We start from the raw sequence: 22,581 nt of genomic DNA, 5'->3' as shown, positions 1-22,581 counted from the left end.
AACAGGCAGAGTCCTACCTGGTCCTTACTAACATTATGTTTAGGGGCCTGTCATGTCTGGGAGCTCTTTAATAATGTTTCCAATTTAACATTCACACCACAGCTGGTATGAGCACCCATAGGGTGTAGGACTGTGCACTCCAAACCTTAGACTCCACTCACATCAGAGCCTTTAAATTGAGAATTATACAGTGTCTCCAGTTTTCTGGTGATAAAAAACCACTCTGCATTGTTACAGAAACTGCAAAATAACTGACCTGTGATGCGAGAATCATGGGATAATATAAAGATCATGCAGAACGTTAACAGGTTATTGCTTACCCAAAAAATTACAGTAGAATAAAAACCATCTTATCTTTGCCAGTAAGGGTGCTTATCTAAAAGGTGGGGTTAATAGACAGCACAAGCTTTCATAGGTCTTACTTCAACAATTCAGCCAAATAAAATAGGAAGGTTTCAGGTTCAACATGCAGTGCGTTAAATTAGCCTTGTTTGCAAAGGCAATAAAGAAATTACTTTGGGGTATGGGGACATTTAATAATTTTTTCCTGCTTCGGATCCAATAATCCCTGCTGGGCACCAGGGCTGACATAGCTTATCCAATAAATCTATTGCCCACATAAGTTATGTTTTGTTTCTTCCTGCTTCTTTCACCCTCCGAGACTGTATTTGAAACCACAAGTCCCAGAGGTGGGCAATAGTGCCTAACTGACTCACCATCATATAGAGGAGGCTTTCTTTCACTCTGCCTTTCCTCAACTAACACCATCACAACAGCACCAAATTAGATAAGTGGCCAGTTACATGCAAAACTGGCTGTTGCATTTATGTTGAGTGCTAACTTTATCACTGTTTCTGCATTTCTAGAGGCTACATTATCTGGAGTGAAACCATAACAGGTTCCAGGTTTTAATAGACTCTAAATACTGGTCTGCTGACCTCGGAATCACAAAATGTCAAGTGTCTCGGATGATAAATATTTAGACAGCCTGAAAGCCAGGATTTTCCACTCCCGCTCGCCGAGGGCACCATGGAGGGCAGGAGCGGAAAATATTGTGAAAGGCCAAAAATCAGTTTTAGGACGGCATAAAATCAGGTTATGGTTGCACACTCCAGTCATCAGGAGCAAGCTGCATTTCCCACTGCCAAATGTCAGCAATGTCATTTTGATATTTGTTGCATGTCATTATAAGGTCTCCTTGCCTGAATTGTCCCTCCATACTGGATCATCTGGAAATGTTGGCGGGCAATTACAATGACAGGATATGAACCATGCGTGCTTGGTGACCTGCACTTTACTCCTCACTCCGAGATTAGTTTGCCTCCCTTGAATTGCACAAAGCTCGTGGGAATCAGCACCAGGCTTCATAGGCCTGTATCACAGGCCAGTTATTTTGTAATGAAGCTCGTAGGAATCAGCACCACTTCGCTTTCAGGGAGTTGTCACAGGCAAATCTCTACCTACTAGACCAGCAGTAAGGCAGAGGTGGCTTCTCATGGGCAACAGGTCCAGGTCTGTACTGGGGAAGGGGAGCAAGTGGTCTCACACAGGAGAAGGGGCTGCTGGGGTAGGCCTGCACTGGGGGGGGGGGGGGGGGGTTACGAGTAGAGAAGGTTGCACTCAGACACATGACTGGAAAGGAGAATGGGCATGGGTAAAGTCCACATTGGCCATGGACAAATCCACTTCAAATGGACATGCACCAGAAGCACAAAGGGATCAAGGAATACAGGGGGTGGATGGGGACATCTGTGAAAGGGGGGAAACTTGAACATGAAGCTCCTCCCGGACGATGGGAGGGGTTTCCATACTCACAGGGAGGGTCCACACTGGTCTAGCAATGAGAGTTCTGTACCACCATCTTCCAACCTGCGGCGATGGCACAGTACAAAGTTAAAATGAGGAGAAGCTCTGTTGCTGAGTGCTCATTGGGGGGGATTGGAGGGCAGCTGCATGCACTAGGGTTAGCGGGGAGGAGCGGGGTGGGGTGCTGATTATATTGGCAAACTGAACTGTGCATTCCCAAAATGAGGAGAGAGGCACAGCTGAGACATGTTAGGAACCTTTCAATGACAGTGCAGGGAATCAGCAAAGTCAAGCAATGATGCCCATTCATGCGAGACTAATCCCACAAAGTGGCACTAATCAATCAATCTCTTTGTTTTAACCCTTTGTTTGCAGCATGGAAATTCCCCAGAGTCATAATGAACTCCAGAGCAATTGGGCAAATGGACAAGCTCCAGAAGCTCTTTAGAAAGTTGGCTCATCGAGTCTGCGCCAGTCAAACAAGTACCTAACTATTCTAATTCCATTTTCCAGCACTAGGCCCATAGCCTTGTATTCCATGGCACTGCAAGTGCACATCCAAATACTTAAATGCTATGAGGGTTTCTGCCTTTACCACCCTTTCAGGCAGTGAGTTCCAGATTCCCATCACCGTCTGAGTGAAAAAATTCTTCCTTACATCCACCCTAAACCCCCTGCCCCTTACCTTAAATCTATGCCCCCTGGTTATTGATCCCTTCACCAAGGGGAAAAGTTCCTTTCTATCTACCCTATCTATGCACCTCATCATTTTAAACACCCCAATCATGTCCCCCCTCAATCTCCCCTGCTCCAGGGAAAATAATCCCAGTCTATCCAATCTCTCCTCATAACTAAAACTCTCCAGCCCAGGCAACGTTCTGGCAAATCTCCTCTGCACTCTCTCTAGTGCATTCACATCCTTCCTATAATGCGGATTCCAGGACTGCACGCAATACTGTAGCTATGGCCTAACCAGTGTTTTATACAGTTCCAGCATAACCTCCCTGCTCTTATATTCTATGCTTTGGCTAATAAAGGCAAGTATCGCATATGCCTTCTTAATCACCTTATCTAGCTGTCCCGCTACCTTAAGTCCATGGTGGACATGCACACCAAAGTCTCTCTGATCCTTGGTACTTCCCAGGGTCCTGCCATTCATCGTGTATTCCCGTGCCTTGTTTATCCTGCCCAAGTACATCACCTCACATTTATCCAGATTAAGTTCCATTTGCCACTGATCAGCCCATCTGACCAGCCCTCCTGTAATCTAATGCTATCCTCCTCATTATTTGCCACCCCAACAATTTTCGTGTCATTCACAAACTTACTGATCAACCCTCCTACATTCAAGTCTAAATCGTTTATAATATACCACAAACAGCAAGGGACCCAACATCGATTCCTGTGGAACCCCACTGTACACAGGCATCCAGTCACAAAAACACCCCTCGACCATCACCCTCTGCTTCCTGCCATTCAGCCAAATTGCCTTGGATCCCATGGGCTCTTTCCTTCTTTATCAGTCTCCCATGCGGGACCTTATCAAAAGCCTTGCTGAAGTCCAAGTAGACTACATCAAATGCATTGCCCTCATCTATACACCTGGCCACCTCTTCGAAAAATTCAATCAAATTGGTCACACATGACCTCCCCTTAACAAAACCAAGTTGACTGTCCTTGATTAATCCCTGCCTCTCAAAGTGTAGATTAATTCTGTCCCTCAGAATTGCTTCCAATAGTATTTCCACTACTGAGGTTAGACTGACTGGCCTGTGGTTCCCCGGTTTATCCATTCCTCCCTTCTTGAATAATGGTACCACATTGGCTGTCCTCCAGTCCTCTGGCACCTCTCTTGTGGTCAGAGAGGCATTGAAAATTATTGCCAGCACCCCTGCTATCTCCTCCCTTGCCTCACTCAATGGCCTGGGATACATTTCATCCGGGCCTGAAGATTTATCTACTTTTAAGCTGCCAGACCACTTAGAACCTCCTCCCTTTCTATGCTAATTTCTTTAATTATATCACAGGCCTTCTGCCTGATTTCTATACCCACATCGTCCCTCGCACTTGTGAACACTGATGCAAAGTATTCATTTAGAACCCTTCCTACGTCTTCCGGCTCCACACACAAATTACCGCCATGGTCCTTAATAGGCCCTACTCTTTCCCTAGTTATCCTCTTACTCTTAACATACTTGTAAAATAACTTTGGATTTTCCTTTATTTTACCTGCCAATGTTTTCTCATGCCCCCTTTTTGCTCTCTTAATTTCCTTTTTAAGCTCCCCCCTACACATTCTATGGGCACACTCTAGGGCTTCCACTGTTTTGAGCCCTCGGTATCTGCCATAGGCCTCCCCTTTTCTCTTTTTCCAATCCTGTATATCCCTCAACATCCAAGGTTCCCGGAATTTGTTGGTCCCACCCTTTATCTTGGCTGGAATATGTTGGCCCTGTACCCTCCCTAGTTAGTTCCTGAATGAGTCCCACTGCTCTGACGCAGATTTATCTAAAAGTAGCTGATCCCAGTCCACTCTGGCCAAATCATATCTGATCTTATTAAAATCGGCCTTCTCCCAATTTAGAACTCTGATTTCTGGCCCATCCTTGTCCTTTTCCATAACAGCCTTGAATCTAATGGAGTTATGATCACTAGCTGCAAAATGCTCCCCCACTGATAACTCTACCACTTGCCCAGCTTCATTCCCTAAAATTAAGTCCAGGACCAACCCCTCTCTTGTAGGACCTTCTACATGCTGGCTTAACAAGCTCTCCTGGATGCATTTTAAGAATTCCGCTCCCTCTAAACCTATCACACTATGACTAACCCAGTTAATGTTGGGGAAATTGAAATCCCTCACTATTACTACCTTATTATTTTTACACTTCTCTGAAATTTACCTACATATCTGCTCTTCTATTTCTCTCTGACTGTTTGGGGGCCTATAGTACACTCCCAGCAATGTGATTGTTACTTTTTTATTTTTCAGTTCTACCCATATGGCTTCATTTGAGGAGCCTTTTGAGATGGCATCCCTCATTACTGCGGTAATTGATTCCTTGATTAATATTGCAATACCCCCTCACCTTTTACCTCCTTCCCTGTCTCGCCTGAAGACCCTATATCCTGGAATGTTGAGCTGCCAATCCTGCCCCTCTCTCAACCATGTCTCTGTGACAGCAATGACATCATACTTCCATGTGTTAATTTGTGCCCTCAACTCATCTGCCGTATTCATCAGACTCCTTGCATTAAAATATCATCCAACCTTGCCTGGAGGTGCCTGGATCACAAAAGGGAGGATCAATACCCTCATGACCAAGGGCCCCCTCTGGACACAGGGGATGACGCTTACAGCCATGTCGTGCATAGGTGGCTCACAAGACCCAGGGTCTACAGAACTCGCATGTCTTATCTGCAGAAGAACAAGAACCCAGTGTCGTTGATGGCTCCGCATGTCCAGGGATCTGGTGACTCAGATTTGCCACATTCTGCAGGAACTAGCACCACGGGGACTGGGAGGGCATCTAATGCCTCTGGCTGCAGGAGTAACCATCGCACTGAACTCTCATGCCAGTGGCTCCTTCCAGGGCTCCACTGGGGCCATCTGTGGGATCTCTCAAGTGTCCACACACAAAAGCACTCGAGGTCTCAGATGCTTTTTTTTCCCCCAAGGCCTACAATTACGTCAACTTCAACAGAGATCAAGCAAGCCCTGAGTTATCCAGCTGCTGCTTTCCTCCCTGTGGGTGCTCAAAGGCCCCTGGCTGACTTCTTGAGAAGGGGCAGCTGGAGTGAGATCTAGCTGCACTGCCCCCCTCTCACGTAGCCACTGATGGATGCCCCCAATGGCTAGTGATAGGGTGCTACTCCTGCAGCAGCACAGGACCAATGTCCTGGAACAAGATCTCCATTGTGGCTGCCAACTTGCCAGGGTTGACCTCGGTGCATTGGCATGCCAGTGCTATCACCTCAGACTGAGGGTGGATGGACTCCTTCATCGTACTTTGCAGTCTGAGGAATGCAGCTGACATCCCTTCCTGATATTCCTTTGACTGCGGCTGCTGGTCCAGCAACTGATTTCAGACCGAGTCTTGAGGCTCATCATCCGCCTCAGGCTCAGCAGAATCATGGTCTTCAGCAGTCCTCTGAGTGCTGGTGACCTCGGCTGTCCCTGCCTCGGCCTGCTGTGGACCAAATTGTGCACTGTGCTCACCAGACTGTGACCCTGAGCCTGCTCTAGAGCTAGGTTCCAACGAAGTGTGTGTCTCTGCACTGGTGGAGGGTATGGGTGAGCGCTGGGAGGTTGACCTCTTCTGGACCATATTGGTACCAACCACCACTGCCACCGCCTCCCAAGCCAGATTGGTCACCTTGCTGGACTTCCTGCGGCCAGAGTCGGGGTAGAAGATATGGCAGCAGGACTCGACTGTGTCCAGCAGGCACTCCAGTGAGGCGTCACTGAATTTGGGGGCGACCATCTTCTTGGCTTTTGGAGCCATGTCTTCAGTGGAGCATTCCTGGACTGCCAACGTTGAGAAGGCTGTGCGGGACTGCACTTTAAATATGGTACCCAGCGTGAGGGAGTGGTGAGCTGATGGCTGGGTGAGCGAATTAGAGGCCGCCCTCCAGCGACCCGGCATGTTTCATGTGCATGTATAATTAATAAAACTGGGAGCTGATGATACAGTGCAAAAACCCACCATTGCAGCAGGTAGGTACAATGGTTTTCACGCCCACTTCTGCATTTAGTGCGAAGGGGGGAAATTCTTGCCCAAAGACTGGATCAAGATCATGAAATGATGTAATTAGAAAGATTGTGAAATTCTAATGCAAGCTAGTAGAGAGAGAAAGAAAGAACTTGTTGAGCTCAATTGACCACTACAGAATGCAGCAATCTTGGCTGTGAATTTATGTTCCAGTTTAACTTAAACGTACAAGTGTTTTCACTCCTGTTCCCAGAACTCTCATTTTTGGTCTATGGATGACTTTTATTACTAATTCATATCCTAACAGTATTATTCAATTCAGTGAATATTTGGAACTCCTGCTTTTGCATCAAGTTAAACAACAGATGCCACCAGCTACAAATGCCCAAGTCATGGCAATCCAACCCTCAAAGCCGAGGCACCTCATCCTATTAATAGATTCATTTGCTGTTTGTCCCAATCATACTTTGAGAGTCTGGAAGTTTGGAAAAGCTGTTCATGCCGTTAACCGATGAGTGGATAAATCCTATTTTAGAACATCTGTAGATTTTACACATGGTCCAGAGGCTCCATATCAAAAATGACCCATGAAGACAAAATGTTTGGGTCCCCACAAGTTAAACCAAGCATTTTGTGTAAAAATATTAATTTGTTGCATTTTAACATTATTCATTTTAATTTGCTTCTTTTTCCATAATGCACATGTGGCTCAATTACTGAATGTCAAAATTGCATTCCATTAAAAGCTATAAATCTACACCAGTTCACTGTTAATTGCATTTCTCAAAATGCTTGTTTTACTTCTTCAAGTCATTCTTAGTAGACCTTTTCTAACCATTGGTCATCTTACTGTTTTTTAGATCTTCTCACCTTCTGTGTTATTTTTGTAGCAGGTGATTTCACAGAGTTTGAGGTGATCCTTGGAATTTTCAGTAATCTCCATCTCACTTTCTCTTGTTGTCCAAAAATTCCAATGACAATCTGCACAATTCCTATCTTTATTCTTAGACTTGCTCTTAACCCTACATTACTTTCCACAACTGCACCAGTTGTTTTTTTTTTGCTGCCTTAGTCCTCTTCCATGACTGGCAGATGGTTCATTTCAACACATTTCAGTATGCCCATCCCAGTCTACCTCCTCAGCATGGCAATGTCCTCAGCCCTGGACTGGGATGGAAGGAAACAACTGTAAGTCACGCAGTCAAGATTTCAACTCCAGGTTGATCAGCCCGGCATCAGACTGAACTACAAAATCAACACCAGTGGTTTAGGTGCTCGAGACAGTGCCCTCTCCCAAAACCCATGAACCAAAGAGTTTCCCAATGAAGTCCAGAACACTCAGAAATTGGATCCTGGGACTGCAGATTGACCAGATGATATTGCCCTCCACCCTGCCCCCACCCACCACTCAAACCCCCCACTCTCTGAAAACAGATGCATGAATGTGAGACCCCCAATTGTGGCTTGGTGCTCAGTTGTATTTAGTGCTCACTTGAGCTTATCAAATACAATTTCTGGATGGTCTTACACTCCAATTTTCCTTCACCTTCCTTTCCAGAATCAGTTATTGTGCTACAATTTCACTGGTTGCCCTCCAAAACCAGTTTCTGTGTTGGAGTTAGTGAACCTAATCGCACCATGAAGGAGAGGAGGAGATAGGTGCTAAAGGCATGTGCACCTTCCAATTGACAGACAGCACTAGGTGAAGCTCAGCTAGATGTTTAAACCAGGTTGGGTTTAAAGAAAGAAAAGAAAAACTTGCATTTTTATAGCATCTTTCCTGACCTCAGGACACCCTAAGAGTTTTACTGCCAATGAAGTACTTTTGACGTGCAGTCAGTATGGTCATGGATAGTCAATTTATGCACAGCAAGCTCCCACAAAGTGTGGTAACGACCAGATAAGCTGCTGTTTCAGTGAAGTTGATCAGAGGACAGGATATTGACCAGGAGGACATCAGGGATATTGCTCTTACTCCTCTTCAAAGTTACACCATAGGGCCTTTCATATCCACTTTGAGAGTGTTTAATGTCTCACCCGAAATACAGCACCTCTGACAGTGCAGCACTCTGTCAGCACTGAACAGGAATGTCAGCCTAGTTTTCTGTGTTTCAGTCTTTAAACTGACAGACTTGAAGGCACAATCTTCTGATTCAGAGGCAAAAGTGCCACCAACTGAGCCACCACTGACACTTATTGTCCCCCAACAATTGTTATTTATCCTCCTTCGCAAGCTAAGAGGCACTGAAGTTAATTGTAGGACCCAACTGGCATCTTGGATGAGGGCAACTAACTCTGTCAAGACCAGGGATTAAACTCAAGTCAATCGTACACTGCATCTGCTGATTGAATCATCAAGCAAGCTCCCACATTTCAATATAATTTTTGCTTCAAGGTCACATTTTTCTAGGTCAAGTACTGAAACCTAATTAAACTTAAAAATAAACCAATTCACATCTAGCCATTTAAAATCAGTGTTGCCGTTAAAACATATTTATCCTTCAATTATGCACATATTTATGTTAATTTATTTTGAATACTTGAAAAAAATTCCAGAGAAACGGATATGTGGAGTTAAACTGGTAAAATAGTTTGTAGGCCATTAAAACCATTAACTTCCCCTCTGGCGATTGGAGTCTCTGTCGTTTCTTCTTGTTCCTTTCCCTCCACCCTACTGAAATATTTGCTGATGTTTTAGCTCTTGTGTTTTTGCAGTTTTCCCCCTCTCTCAATTATTGTCATTAATCATTAAATATATGGGATACAGAACTGAAGTGTTAACCCCTCATGATAACAAACCCCTATCGTATTCAGAACCAGAAGTTCATCTGCAACCTTTTAACGCATTGACTAAACTACAGTAGAAACCCTGATTTACATGCTGAGAAATACGAAACCAAATTCTCCCAATGGTTTTTAAAACAAGCCGTTCCCGGAATTTTGAAAATGTCAAACTATCTTTTTATTAGGATATTGCAAGTAGTCCTGATTTAAAGCAGTACTCACCACGTCTTCAAAAGCTACTATTACCATATCCGATCTAATTCCCCCTTCACATTGACCGGAGGCAGCAGAAAGCATTCAACACACCTGGTCAGATCCCGCCTTTCTAACAAACTCATTGGACCAACCAGCATCCCATCTTATCTTCTGATTGGCTAGCTGTGGTGTTAATCATGGATCCATTTCACCTGTCAGATCAATTGTAATTTTTAAAATAAACATTCAGCTACTATGTACGAGACTGGTGAATTCTATAGCCCAGTCTGATCACAGCTGTGCTTTGCTTCCGATATTTTTTCATGTTGATATTTTAGTGACTATATATTGAAAAGTTTGCACTATTCAGTGATTTATCTGAGCTTAAAACACATTAACCAGTTGCCGCACCCGTAGCCAAGCTGTTCCAATACAACGGCAACACTGGCATCTACCCAGCAACGTGGAAAATTGCCCACGTATGTCCTGCAAACAAAAAGCAGGACAAATCCAACCGGGCCAATTATCACTCCATCAGTCTACTCTCGATCATCAGTAAAGTAATGAAAGAGGTCATCAACAGTGCTATCAGGCGGCACTTGCTTAGCAATAACCTGCTCACTGATGCCCATTCTGGGTTCCGCCAGGGTTACTCAGCTTCTCACCTCATTACACTCTTGGTTCAAACATGGACAAAAGAGCTGAACTCCAGAGGTGAGGTGAGAGTGACTGCCCCTGACATCAAGACAACATTTGACTGAGTGTGGCACCAAGGAGCCCTAGCAAAACTGGAGTCAATGGGAATCAGGGGGAAAACTCTCTGCTGGTTGGAGTCATACCTAGCACAAAGGAAAATGATTGTGATTATTGGAGGACAGTCACCTCAGCTCCAGGACATCACTGCAGGAGTTCCTCAGGGTAGTGTCCTCAGCCCAACCATCTTCAGCTGCTTTATCAATGACCTTCCTTCCATCATAAGGTCAGAAGTGGGGCCGTTCGCTGATGACTGCACATTGTTCAGCACCATTCGCGGTCCATGTCCAAATGCAGCAAGATCTGGATGAGTGCAGCTCCAACAACACTCAAGAAGCTTGACACTGGCCAGGACAAAGAAGCCTGCTTGATTGGCACCACATCCACAAACATTCACTCCATCCACCACCGCCACACAGTAGCAGCAGTGTGTACCACCTACAAGATGGACTGCAGGAATTCACCAAGGCTCCTTCGACAGCACCTTCCAAACCCACGACCACTAGATGGGAACACCATTACCTGGAAGATCCCCTCCAAGTCACTCACCATCCTGACTTGGAAATATATCACCATTCCTTCACTGTCGCTGGGTCAAAACCTTGGCATTCCCTCCCTAACAGCTCTGTGGATGTACCTACACCACATGGACTGCAGCAGTTCAAGAAGGCCGCTCACCACCACCTTCTCAAGGGCAACTAGGGATGGGCAATAAATGCTGGCCCAGCCAATGAAGCCCACATCCCATAAATGAATAAAAAAAATTTAAAAACATATCATTTTTATGCAACAGGAGAGGTTAGGATTTGAAGTGCATTTCCTGATGGAATGGTTGATACAGATTCAATAGTAATCTTCAGGAGTGAATTAGATAAATACTTGAAAGGCCAAGGGATGGAATCTTGTTGATCGGGCATTGAGGGTCTCGCATGTCAGCTTGAAAACTGGCGAGAGCCTCTTTTCGGGATGGCCCGCTGTACCACAAGCCAATCAGGCAATGGCAAGGCCATGGGCAGGCCTTCCCCGAGAATCAAGACCCCGGGGCTGGAAGTCCTGTTTAGCTAGAGCTGCTGGCCAATGAAAGGGCAGCAGCTCTTGTGCTCAGCAGCACCACTGGGGTGGCTGTGACTGCTGCCAGAAGGACAGGGACTGGAGTCCCAGGATCACAAAGCAACCCAGGTCACAGGTAAGTGAAGTAATGTGACGGGTAGGGGGGTGGTTTCATGCGATGGGCGTTGCAGGGAGGGGAAGAATGGAGGGTCGAAAGCAAGCAGTGGGGGTGGCTGTCAGTGGGCCCTCCCACCTCCTGATGTCCAGTCCCTTGATCAGACACTGAGTGCCTTAGATCTAGCGACCCGTCCTCCCTCCCTCACCCCGCCCAAGGTGAAAAGCAGCTCACACAATTTCACCTGTCTGGCACGCTGCATGGCTTGGGCTTGCAGCTGGGTTAATACCAGCAGCAGCAGTATGAGCCCCTTAGATGGTATTAATTGCCCACCTAGGGGCCTCAATTGGCAGCAGGGCCAGATAGTCAACCACGGACCTTCCCACCCAGAACTTAGTTCTGCTGGAGGCGGAAAGGTGGTGGAGCCCACCTAATTACAAGCCCTTCCCGCCTCCAAGCTCGCCACCAGTGAGAACAGAAGATTTCACCCAAGGAGTGGCACTAACTGGATTGCTCTTTGAAAGAGCTGACACCGACTCAGTGGGCTGAATGGCCTCTTCTGTGTTGTGTTATTTATTGCTTCTTTAAATGTAACTACCAAAGCACCCTGTCTTGGGACCCAACAGAACAGCAACATGCACAAAATACTGTTTCAACTCATTACATGTTAATTATAACACAAAACAACAGCTGAGTGATGCATAATATATAGGAATGTAGGAACGTGAGTAGGTCATTCAGTCCCATGAGCCTCTCCTACCATTCAATAAGATCATGGCTGATCTGTATCTCAGCCCCAGTTATCCACCTTTGATCCATATCCCTTGATACTCTTACCTATCCAAAGTTGATCAATCACAGTTTATGAAATTTTCAATTGACTCAACATCCACAGCCTTCTGAGAGCAATTCACAGATTTCCATTACTCTTTGCATGAAAAATACTTCCTAATTTCACAATGGTTCACCTTGGGATGTGTGAGAGCCAAGTTTTTAATAACTGAGTTGTGTTAGAAAATTTATACTCTTGACTGATTAAAAAATGATCAAAAACATGATTACAGGCTTAGTCTGATAGGATGGACTGATTGGATGTCTTTCAATGATATGCCTTCCACTTTGCAGGAACGTGGGAGAGCAAGGAAGGATATACCAGGACAACAGTCCTAGGTTTTACAACTTGCTGATATTAACCATATGCTTCCCTGTCATGGCAGCAAGACAGAATTGGTAAGGGAGGGATGTATTACCGGTAAAAGACCATCAATAAACTCAGTTCAAAATATCTAAGAAGGGACTCAAAGATTCTGGAGTACTGTTATTTTCAAGTTGCTTCCACTTCCAAGTTGCTTCTGTGTAAATTTGTTTCTAGTGATGAAATTAATGAATACTCTTAGACTGAATTGTGCGGTATTACATTGTAGTGTTTTCCCAGCTAACAAAGAGGTATGCACAGAAGGCATCTCAATGAAAATAGTTTGGTAAAAGCTGATTGTTAATCCTAAGGCAAATTAACCTCTTGCACTCCATTCAAAGCCATAAGTTTTGAATCATAGAAGGAACAGTTCTGTGTGTGAAAAAAATCTTATGTTGTGAACGTGTGTTGGAAATAATCTCAGGTTATAACAGGGTCCACCCTCACTCCACCTAGCTCTGTGATGGTGACACAGGGTCACAGTCAAAAACAAACACTCATTGACTCAATGGACCACTGTAACATGTATGCTGTATGCTTCGAAAATCGTACATGACAAGGCTCCCTCATCAAATGCCAAATACAATTACATAAGTGAAGCCAGCAACACACACCTCAACTAGGTCAGCATCACCTGCTGTCAGGAATAACCTTTCAACCAAACTTATTTTCAAGGGAGAACTGTATTCTTCTGTTCTGTTAGAATCACATCTCACTTCCCATGCTCTCACTCCCAGCATTCTCTCTGATTTACAATACCCAATCCACGGTGGCAGTTGTGTAGCGTAGACCCGCAATCTGCTGGGAATTAGGGTCAAGAAAACAGTTTCACTTGAGTCGTTAGTGCCCATTAGGGAGGGCAGATTTTATCTCATCTCTTTTGGCTCCTCTTCAACAGGCCTTCAAGGTTCCAAAAGAAAAAATGGGGCAGGATTTTCGGGTTGTTGGGCGGGTGCAGTGGGCCGGCCTGGGAGCGGCTGGGAAAGGGCCTGCCACCTGCGATTGGCGCCCCCGACTGCGATTTCACACTGGCTGGCCAATTAACAGCCATCCAGTGTGAAAGGTACGCTGAAAGGCTCAGCGCTGCTGGGATGGGGGTGGGAGCAGGCAAAAGGGAGCGCGTAATGAAAGCTCTCTGAAGGCAGAGAGCTACCCCAGGGATCTGAAGAATATAAAACCATCAAATAAAGATTTATAAACGCAGGAAAAAGGGTCCACACATTGGGCTCACTCACCTAAACATATGCACTATAAAAACTCTGCCCAAACATTTTTCATTTTTTAAGTTTAATTATGGAAACCTCATCACGTCCTTGGATCAGGTTTCCTCAAAAATCCAAAGGCTGCCTGGCTGATTTGCCCTCCCGCCAATGGTAAGGTTGGGTGGGCAGCGAAAAATCTCTGTTAATTAATACTTTAATGGCCTTAATAGGCCACTTAATTGTCAGCAGGCGCACTGCCAACTTTCACGTGCACCCGCTGACCGAAATATCGCACAAATGCGTGATAACGTCAGGATGCTTGCCCAATGTCATTGCACGCTATTTTACGCCTGATCAGGTTGAGTACGCGCCCACCCATAGGACGCAAAATGTAGATATCCTGGGAATGATAATGGGAGGATCCATATTGATATAACAGCTTCTTCTGGAATTTCAAATGCCAAATAATCCAGGAGCTGACTGAATCTGGTGGAACATTTCAACTTTATATCGTAGATCACCGATCATTTTTACCAATATTCTTTGTTTTATATAAGCCTAGTAAAGACCAGTAAAGTGTATCTATCTGACTGGACATCACGGGTTCCCCCCACAGCGGATGTGATTCCATTCACTTCAGTGGGACTAGAAGATCCTGCCAGTGGGAGGGGCCAGAAAAACCCACACACGATGTGTTTGGTTTGATGTTCTGTTTCTGTGGATGACAGGCCTTTGATTAGTGGTGGCCAGAGCTATAATTCCAGAGACAGTTACAGGAAGATTAGTTTGTGGAGTTGAGTTTTACACAGTTAAAAGATCACTGCTGTAAACTATTAGCTTGTACATTTTTTTTGTTCATTCTCTCTTCTTTCCTGAATGGATTGACTCCTTACTGAGGATGAATCACAATAACTCCCCTACTGTCCTCCACCCAGGCATTTCACTAATCTAGCCTCCCTTGTCCCATCCAGAAGTGCTTCATTCAGCCAGCGTTTCCTGCCCTTCACATTCCTCTCAAACCCTATATTACACCAGCCAGCCTCCCCTGCTTCCATCCCTGATATTTCACCTTTTCAGCCTCCTCCCCTGCCTCTGGAGTACTTAAAGCAGCCTCATTCTTCAGTGCAGAACATAGCTTCAAAATTTGCAGATGGAAGTATTGGAAGGAGAATAGTGATAGACTTCAATGGCACATAGACAGGCTGCTGGAATGGGCAGACACCTTTTAAGTGAGTTGAGGGTTTCTGCCTCCACTACCCTTTCAAGCAGTGAGTTCTAGACTTCCACAACTCTCTGGGTGAAAATGTTTTTCCTCTTCTCCCCTCTAATCTCTCTACCAATCACTTTAAATCTATGTCTCCTTGTCACTGACCTCTCTACTAAAGTAAATAGGCCCTTCCTATCCACTCTATGCAGACCCCTCACAATTTTCTACATCTCAATAAAATCTCCCCTCAGCCTCCTCTGTTCCAAGGAGAACAACCCCAGCCTATCCAATCTTTCCTCATAGCTGCAGTTTTCCAGTCCTGACAACATCCTTGTAAATTTCCTTTGTGTCTTCGCTAGTGCAATTACACCCTTTCTGTAATGAGGTGACCAGAACTGCACACAGTTCTCAAGTTGTAGCCAACTAATATTTTATATAATTCCAGCATAACTGCCCTGCTCTTATTTTCAATGCTTCATTAATAAATGAAAGGATTCCATTTGCTTTCTTAATCACCTTATCAACCTGTCCTGCTACCTTCAGGGATCTGAGGACATTCACACCAAAGTCCCCCACTTCCTCTACACCTCTCAGTATCCTCTCATTTATTGTGTAATCCGTTGCCTTGTTTGAACTCCCCAAGTGCATTACCTCACACTTCTCTGGATTGAATTCCATTTGCCACTTTTCTGCCCACCTGACCACTCTATTGATATCTTCCCACAGTCAGCAGCAATCCTCCTCGCTATCAACCACGTGGTAAATTTTAGTGTCGTCTAAAAATTTCTTGATCATTTCCCCTACATTTACATCCAAATCATTAATACATACCACAAAAAGCAAGGGACTTAGTACTGAGCCCTGCAGAACCCCACTGGAAACAGCCTTCCAGTCACAAAAACATCCATCAACAATTACCCTTTGTTTCCTGCCACTGAGCCAATTTTGTATCCAGCTTGCTACATTCGCCTGGATCCCATGGGCTTTTATTTTTTTAGCTGGTCTGCCATGTGGGACCTTGTCAAAAGTCTTGCTAAAATCCATGTAGACCACAACAATCCTCCTTGTTACTTCCTCAAAAAAATTCAATCAATTTAGCCATACATGATCTTCCCTTAACAAATCCATGCTGACTGTCCTTGATTAATCTGTGCCTTTCTAAGTGACAGCTTATCCTGTCCCTCAGAATTGATTCCAATAATTTGCCCACTACCAAAGTCAGACTGACCAGCCTGTAATTATCTGGTCTATCCTTCGCTCCCTTTTTAAAAAACGGTACAATGAGGGCTCTGGACAGAGTAGATAGAAACGGTTCCTAATTGGCATAAGGGTCATGAAACAGAAGACACCAAATTAAGGTGATTGGCAAAAGATCCAACAGTGACATGAGGAAAAACCTTTTTACACAGTGAGTGGTTAGGATCTGCCTGACAGTGTGATGGAGACAGGTACAATTGTGCTTTTCAAAAGGCAATTAGAGATGGTCCTGAAGAGAAAACATTTGCAGGGCTATGTGGAAAGGGCAGGGGAGTGGGACTAGCTGAGTTGCCCTTGCAGAGACCTGGCATGGACACGACAGCCAAATGACCTCTTTCTGTGCGGTAATTGTTCTATGATTCTATACCTGTTGGACTGTTCTGCATTTGATTGTGGTTTGACATTGCCCTGTGCTGCTGGAGGTGCCCGATATTAATCTAATATCACCTGCTTGATTAAAATATCTCAAGGTTTTTATTGCAGAAATCAAAGTTAAATTGATAATCTTAAAATTAATTCTCAGTGAGATTATTCCTTTTTGCTTTCCTTCTAGTCTGTGATTTAATTTCTGCATTAATACTTGTAAAGTTTTTTCAACAGTTCCTTTCACTTACTCTCCCATCTCTACTGAAGGTGCCAACTCTGGCTAAGGTACAAGTTTTCCAGTCATTGATTCGATTCTGCATGGTCCCATGAGCTCTGACACATTGGAATACAGTTTCTTAAGAACTATCTCTTGCTGGGTTGTGTTCGCCCAAGGTGTTGATTCTTAATGAAGTACAGCTTCCTGTGCATTGACTCTTGGTGGGGTATCCTGACTGTAGCTTGCATGCAGTGCTGTAACTCTTACTGGTGGAGTTCCCTGGGTATTGATTTTTGCTGGGCACAGTTCCCCAGATATTGTGTCTTGCTATATTACACTTGCCCATAAGTTAACTCTAGCCTGATGATGCATATAGTTCCCCAGGCTTTGATTCTAACTGGGGTACCAGGTCAACTGACTGGGGCATTTTCCCGGATGCTGACTGTTTCCAGAGTATAGCTTCGATGAACCATTGCTGCTGTCCGTCATTAATAAGTGACTGATGGCTGTTTGAACATTAGAGATATCACAGCTAAGCCTGATTCTGTCCTTACCTAACATCCATACACACACTTAAGGCCACTGCATGCTCAGCTACCGAGATAATTTCAGGGCAGCAGTTGAAGCTTGAACATTCCTAGTCAGTACAATTCATTCCCACACAGAGTGGTGCACTTACCCATTAATCCCTCGGGTGAGCTAATCTTATTATTCTCCCCAAATTTCCCAGTTACAGCTTTCTTTGATCACTCTTTCACCTTCAGGCAATGGAGGGAAAATTGAAGTGGACTGACGTTAAAAAAAAATTAGAATAGGAATGCATTTTGGAGCTAAAGTTGGGGGAAGAGGGTGATTTTAATAAAGACCTGGGGTTCATTATAAATCTCAGCAATTCATTAAATTGTTCTCCATTGCCAAATCCTATAAGCTCTCAGCCAGGCCACTAGATAGAGCACTTTGTAACAGCAGAGGATTCAACAGAAAAGCATGTAATGGCAGACAGTCAGAAAGTGACATTGATAGAACTCAGAGCCATGGCTGTTGCCCAGATGAGCTTTGTTTGTGACTTCCAGTGTATAACGCAGTGATACCGTGGTACATTGTTATTGATGGACAGCCTAATCCTGTTGACCATATGTTTTTAATTCTAGTTCTCCAAGGGAGACTGAACACGGATAATGAAAGTTGGGAGAATCTCCAAGCTGTGTGATAGGAAATGAAAGTGACAGCAAGGAAAGAGGGAAATTAAACTAGTTTGTGGGATGGGATATCCAAACTGTGACCTGTGCAATCCTCAAACACAGGAAACTCAATCCTCTTTGTTCTTATATTCCTTATTTGTTTGTTTTATTTGCTATTTTTCAGCCTGAAGATTAAGATCTGTTTTTAATGTTGCCTCATTTGTGCGTAGATAGATTTTAAATCAGAAACTTAGGATACCACTGATATAAGTAGATCACAAAGACAGGATATCCCAGCTGGATTTAAAAAAAGGCAATTTGAAAAACTTTTTTGTAGAGGCAATAAGGAAAAATAAAATTCAAATGAATGAACATCCTCTGTTGTTTTGGAATTAACCAAATTCCCTATTGGCCTGGAAAGGTCAATAATTTAATTGGTAAGTGGTAATGGTATGTTTACCACCCAATGTGTTACTGAGCAGCATAGGGTCTAATTTCTGCCCTATACTAGGTGAAGGGTTGGACTCAATACCCAGATTGGGGAAAGGGATACAATCATCCTGGCTCCCTGTTCCTGGTCATGTTACAATGAATTCTACTGAAAAGTGCCCATCTGGTCATGTCAAGTGAGGACAGGTTCAGACTTGCCTGTGAAGCTCCCTCCTCAGCAGTCAAGTAGCCAGCTGATATTCAGCTGCCACTATAGTGAGGCAGAACATCAGCCTATCCCTTGCTTGCACTCCTGACTTTGGCCCTTTTCCTGAGAAAGGGTCTAATCCAATTGCTCAATCTATGATTAAACCAAAGTAGCCATTTAATTTTTTAAAACTTCTATTGCAGTTCATAGCAATGCTAAGGTTCAAATGACGGGAGGTACATAGTATGATATTATCTTGGCATTACGCCCAATAACAACTCTGGCATAAAATCCCAGACATGGCCTCAGGTTGGAGGCTGAATGATAACGCTCTGATTTTCCATTCCTACTTGTTATGTTTGAACAAATACAACTTGCCAGGAAAATCGGCCCTTATTGTCTGGGCTCACTTGTGAAGAATAGTCCCTTGGGTAAAATACCTAAAGGCAGCTTACACTCTGACCTACAGGAGTGGGGGGGATGGGTGGATGACGGGAGGGAAATTGGAGAAGAAATTTCCACGTCTCTCAATCATGGTACCTTCCAAGGAATCCGTGATGGAACAGGCTGACCCTTCCAAACTGCATAGTTTTAATCGGACACTGCTCCCTGTGAGAGATGTCTATAAACAAGTATTGTGTTTATGCGCTAATGGATTTTTCACATACTTGCTTTCTCTTTTGTTTCTAAATAAAGCTGGGCTCCTTTTATACACATATCAGTACACATATCCTTGTCTGTTGACTCTGGCAGCCTCAGTGAATTGGGCTCAAGGTTGCCAAGGTCCCACATATTTTCCCTCTTTCCTTTCTATTTCTGCCAATTTTCTCTTAGCCTTTTCTAAAGACAATGCCACTTCCTGAAGTACAAATTCCACAGATGCCAGCCATTCTTAGTGTGCCAGTCTTGCCATTGACGCCTGAATTTTCTATTGCCGGGTGCCTTTTGTTGCAACATAAATTGGGCATCCAGTCACTAAAATTGGGCAGGGGTTCCACTTGAAATCCATTCACCTTTGTCCCACCAAGCATCAATGATTGTGAAAGCACTAAATCTCAAAACAAGGAGACATTTCCTTTAATTATTAATTCTGAGGGGGTTTCTCATTGTTTCCTTGCTGGTTTCCATACACCATTGTGACCAGCTTTTCTAAATCATTTATTTTTGCCCCCAGCTCAATTATTGCTATCAGTGTGCTTTTCAAATGTGAGTCCCTCTTATCAGAGGTATTTGGAAGAAGAAGAGCTGTATGAGACATGCCAGGTGGTCAGGCTGAATGAAAAGATTCCCGATATTCACCCACCAGTACCCACATGCCTACATCTACCAACAGGAGTGCACACGCCACAACTTGGCAGATGATTAGTACATGGCAGGGTTCATCATCCTAAATAAATCTGGCACAACAGAGTCAATGCATGAGGACTGTATAAAGGATGGCATGCCAGGGCTTTGTGCAATAGTGTCGGACAGATCATAGTGAATTGGTGGCACATTCTACATCTTTCTCCAGTTCATATTTTTAAAAAAATTCTTCTTGGGATGTGAGCTTTGCTGGCAAGGCCTGCATTTATTCGGCCTCAACTGGAGTACCGTGTTCTGGTCACCAGACTTGGGGAATGATTCACAAGAATAATTCAGGGATGAGGATGAATTGGGGTTGTTCTCCGTGAAGAAGAGGAGGTTTGGTAGAGGTGTTTAGAATCATGAGGGTTCTGGATAAAGAAGATAGGGAGAAACTGTTCCCATTGGCAGAAAGATCAAGAACCGGAAGACACTGATTTCAGATGACTGGCAAAAAAAGCAACAGCGACATGAAGAGAAACAGGAGACATGAGTAATGATCAGGATCTGGAAAGCACTGCCCGACAGTGTGGTAGAAAAATATTCAATGAGGCCTTCAAAGAGAATTTGATAATTATCTGAAAAGAAAAAAATTGCAAGGCTATGGGGAAAATGCCAGGAAGTGGAACTAAGTTGTTTTTGCAGACAGCAGGCATGGATGGGATGGGCCGAATGCCCCCTTCTGTCCTGAAACTATTCTATGATCTATTGCCCACTCCCAGTTTCCCTTGAGAAGCTGATGGTGAGCTGTCTTCTTGAACTTCTGCAGTCCCTGTGGTGAGCAGTGCAGCCAGGTGGGGAATTCCAGGATTTTGACCCAGCCAGAATTAATAGTTTATTCAAAAATCATTAATTTGCCACTGAGTAGGCAACATAGGAAGCCTTAGGCATATGGGAGTCTGACAAGGGCAGCAACTCAAAACTGTCACTCTGAAATCATTTTATTCCAGTCATTTTGAGTTCTTCTTTTACAATTCAAGTCAAGGCATGTACCCATTGTCGTTTAGAAGAACGAGAGGCAACCTTATTGAAACTTAAAAGATTCTAAGAGGGCTTGACAAGGAAGATGCTGAGAGGTCGTTTCCCCTTGTAGGAGAGTCTAGGACCAGAGGGCATAATCTCAGAATAAGGGGTCACCGAGTAGAGTCAGAGATGAGGGGGAATTTCTTCTCTGAGGGCTGTTAATCTGTGGAATTCTTTACCGCTGAGGGCTGTAGAGGCTGGGTTGTTAAGTGTATTCGAGGCTGAGATAGACAGATTTTTAATCAGTAAGGGAACCAAGGGCTATGGGAAAAAGGCAAGAAAGTGGAGTTGAGGGTCATCAGATCAGCATGATCTGATTGAATGGCGAAGCAGACTCAATGGGCCAAATGGCCTGCTTCTGCTCCCATGTCTTATCGTCTTATGGACATTGAAGGAACAGTGCTATAGTACCAAGTCAGGATGGTGTGGGTTTGGACGGAAACTTGCAGACAATGATTTTCCCATTTGTCTACTGCCCTTGCTCTTTTGGTGATAGAGGCTGAGGGTTTGGAAGGGGTGGTCAAAGTAGGCTAGGCGAGTTGCTGCGGTGCATATTGTACATGGTACACACTGCAGCCACTGTGAGCCAATCGTGGAGGCAGTGAATGTCTCAGGTGGTGGATGGACGCTGATGAAGCAGGCTGCTTTGTACTGGATGATGTTGAGCTTCTTGAGTGTTGTTGGAGCTATAGTTATGCAGGCAAGTGAAGATTCTTCCATCACTCTCTTGGACTTGTGCCTTGTAGATGGTGGACAGTCTTTGGGAATCAGGAGGTGAGTTATTCACTGCAGAATTCTTAGCCCCTGACTTGCTCTTTTAGCCAGAATATTTATATTGCTGGTCCAGTTAAATTTCTGGTCAGTGGTAACTCCCGGGATGTTGATGGTGGGGGACTCAGCGATGGTAAATCCATTGAATGTTAAGGGGAGAAGGATTCCCTCCTGTTGGAGATGGTCATTGCCTGGCACTTGTATGTTATAAATGTTACTTGCTACTTATCAGCCCATGGCTGAATGTTGACCAAGTCTTGCTACATACAGGCATAGACTACTTCAATATCTGTGCAGTTGCAAATCATACTGAACACTGTGAAATCAGTGAACATCCCCACTTCTGATCTGGTGTTGGAGTAAAGGTCATTGATGAGGCATAGCAAATAGGACTTAGGAGCAGGAGTAGGCCATTCGGCCCTTTGGCCCTTCGAGCCTGCTCCACCATTCGATAATACCATGGCTGATCCGATTGTGGTCTCAACTCCACCTTTCTGTCTGCCGCTCCATAACCCTTCACTCCCTTGCCTATCAAAAATCAGTTCAACTCAGTCTTAAAAATATTCAAGAATCCAGCCTCCACAGCTTTCTGGAGAACAGACTAATGACCCTCAGAAAAAAATTCTCATCATCTGTCTTAAAAGGCAGGCCTCTTATTTTTTAAACTGTGTCCACTAGTTCTAGTCTCCCCCAGAAACAAACATTCTCTCAGTATCCACACTATCATGTCCCCTCTGGATCTTATATGTTTCAATAAGAATCACCTCTC

Source organism: Carcharodon carcharias, chromosome 14 (assembly GCF_017639515.1).
Source record: "Carcharodon carcharias isolate sCarCar2 chromosome 14, sCarCar2.pri, whole genome shotgun sequence".
NCBI lineage: Eukaryota > Metazoa > Chordata > Chondrichthyes > Lamniformes > Lamnidae > Carcharodon > Carcharodon carcharias.
The sequence above is the reverse complement of the archived record's forward strand: the minus strand, read 5'-3'. Positions refer to the sequence as shown.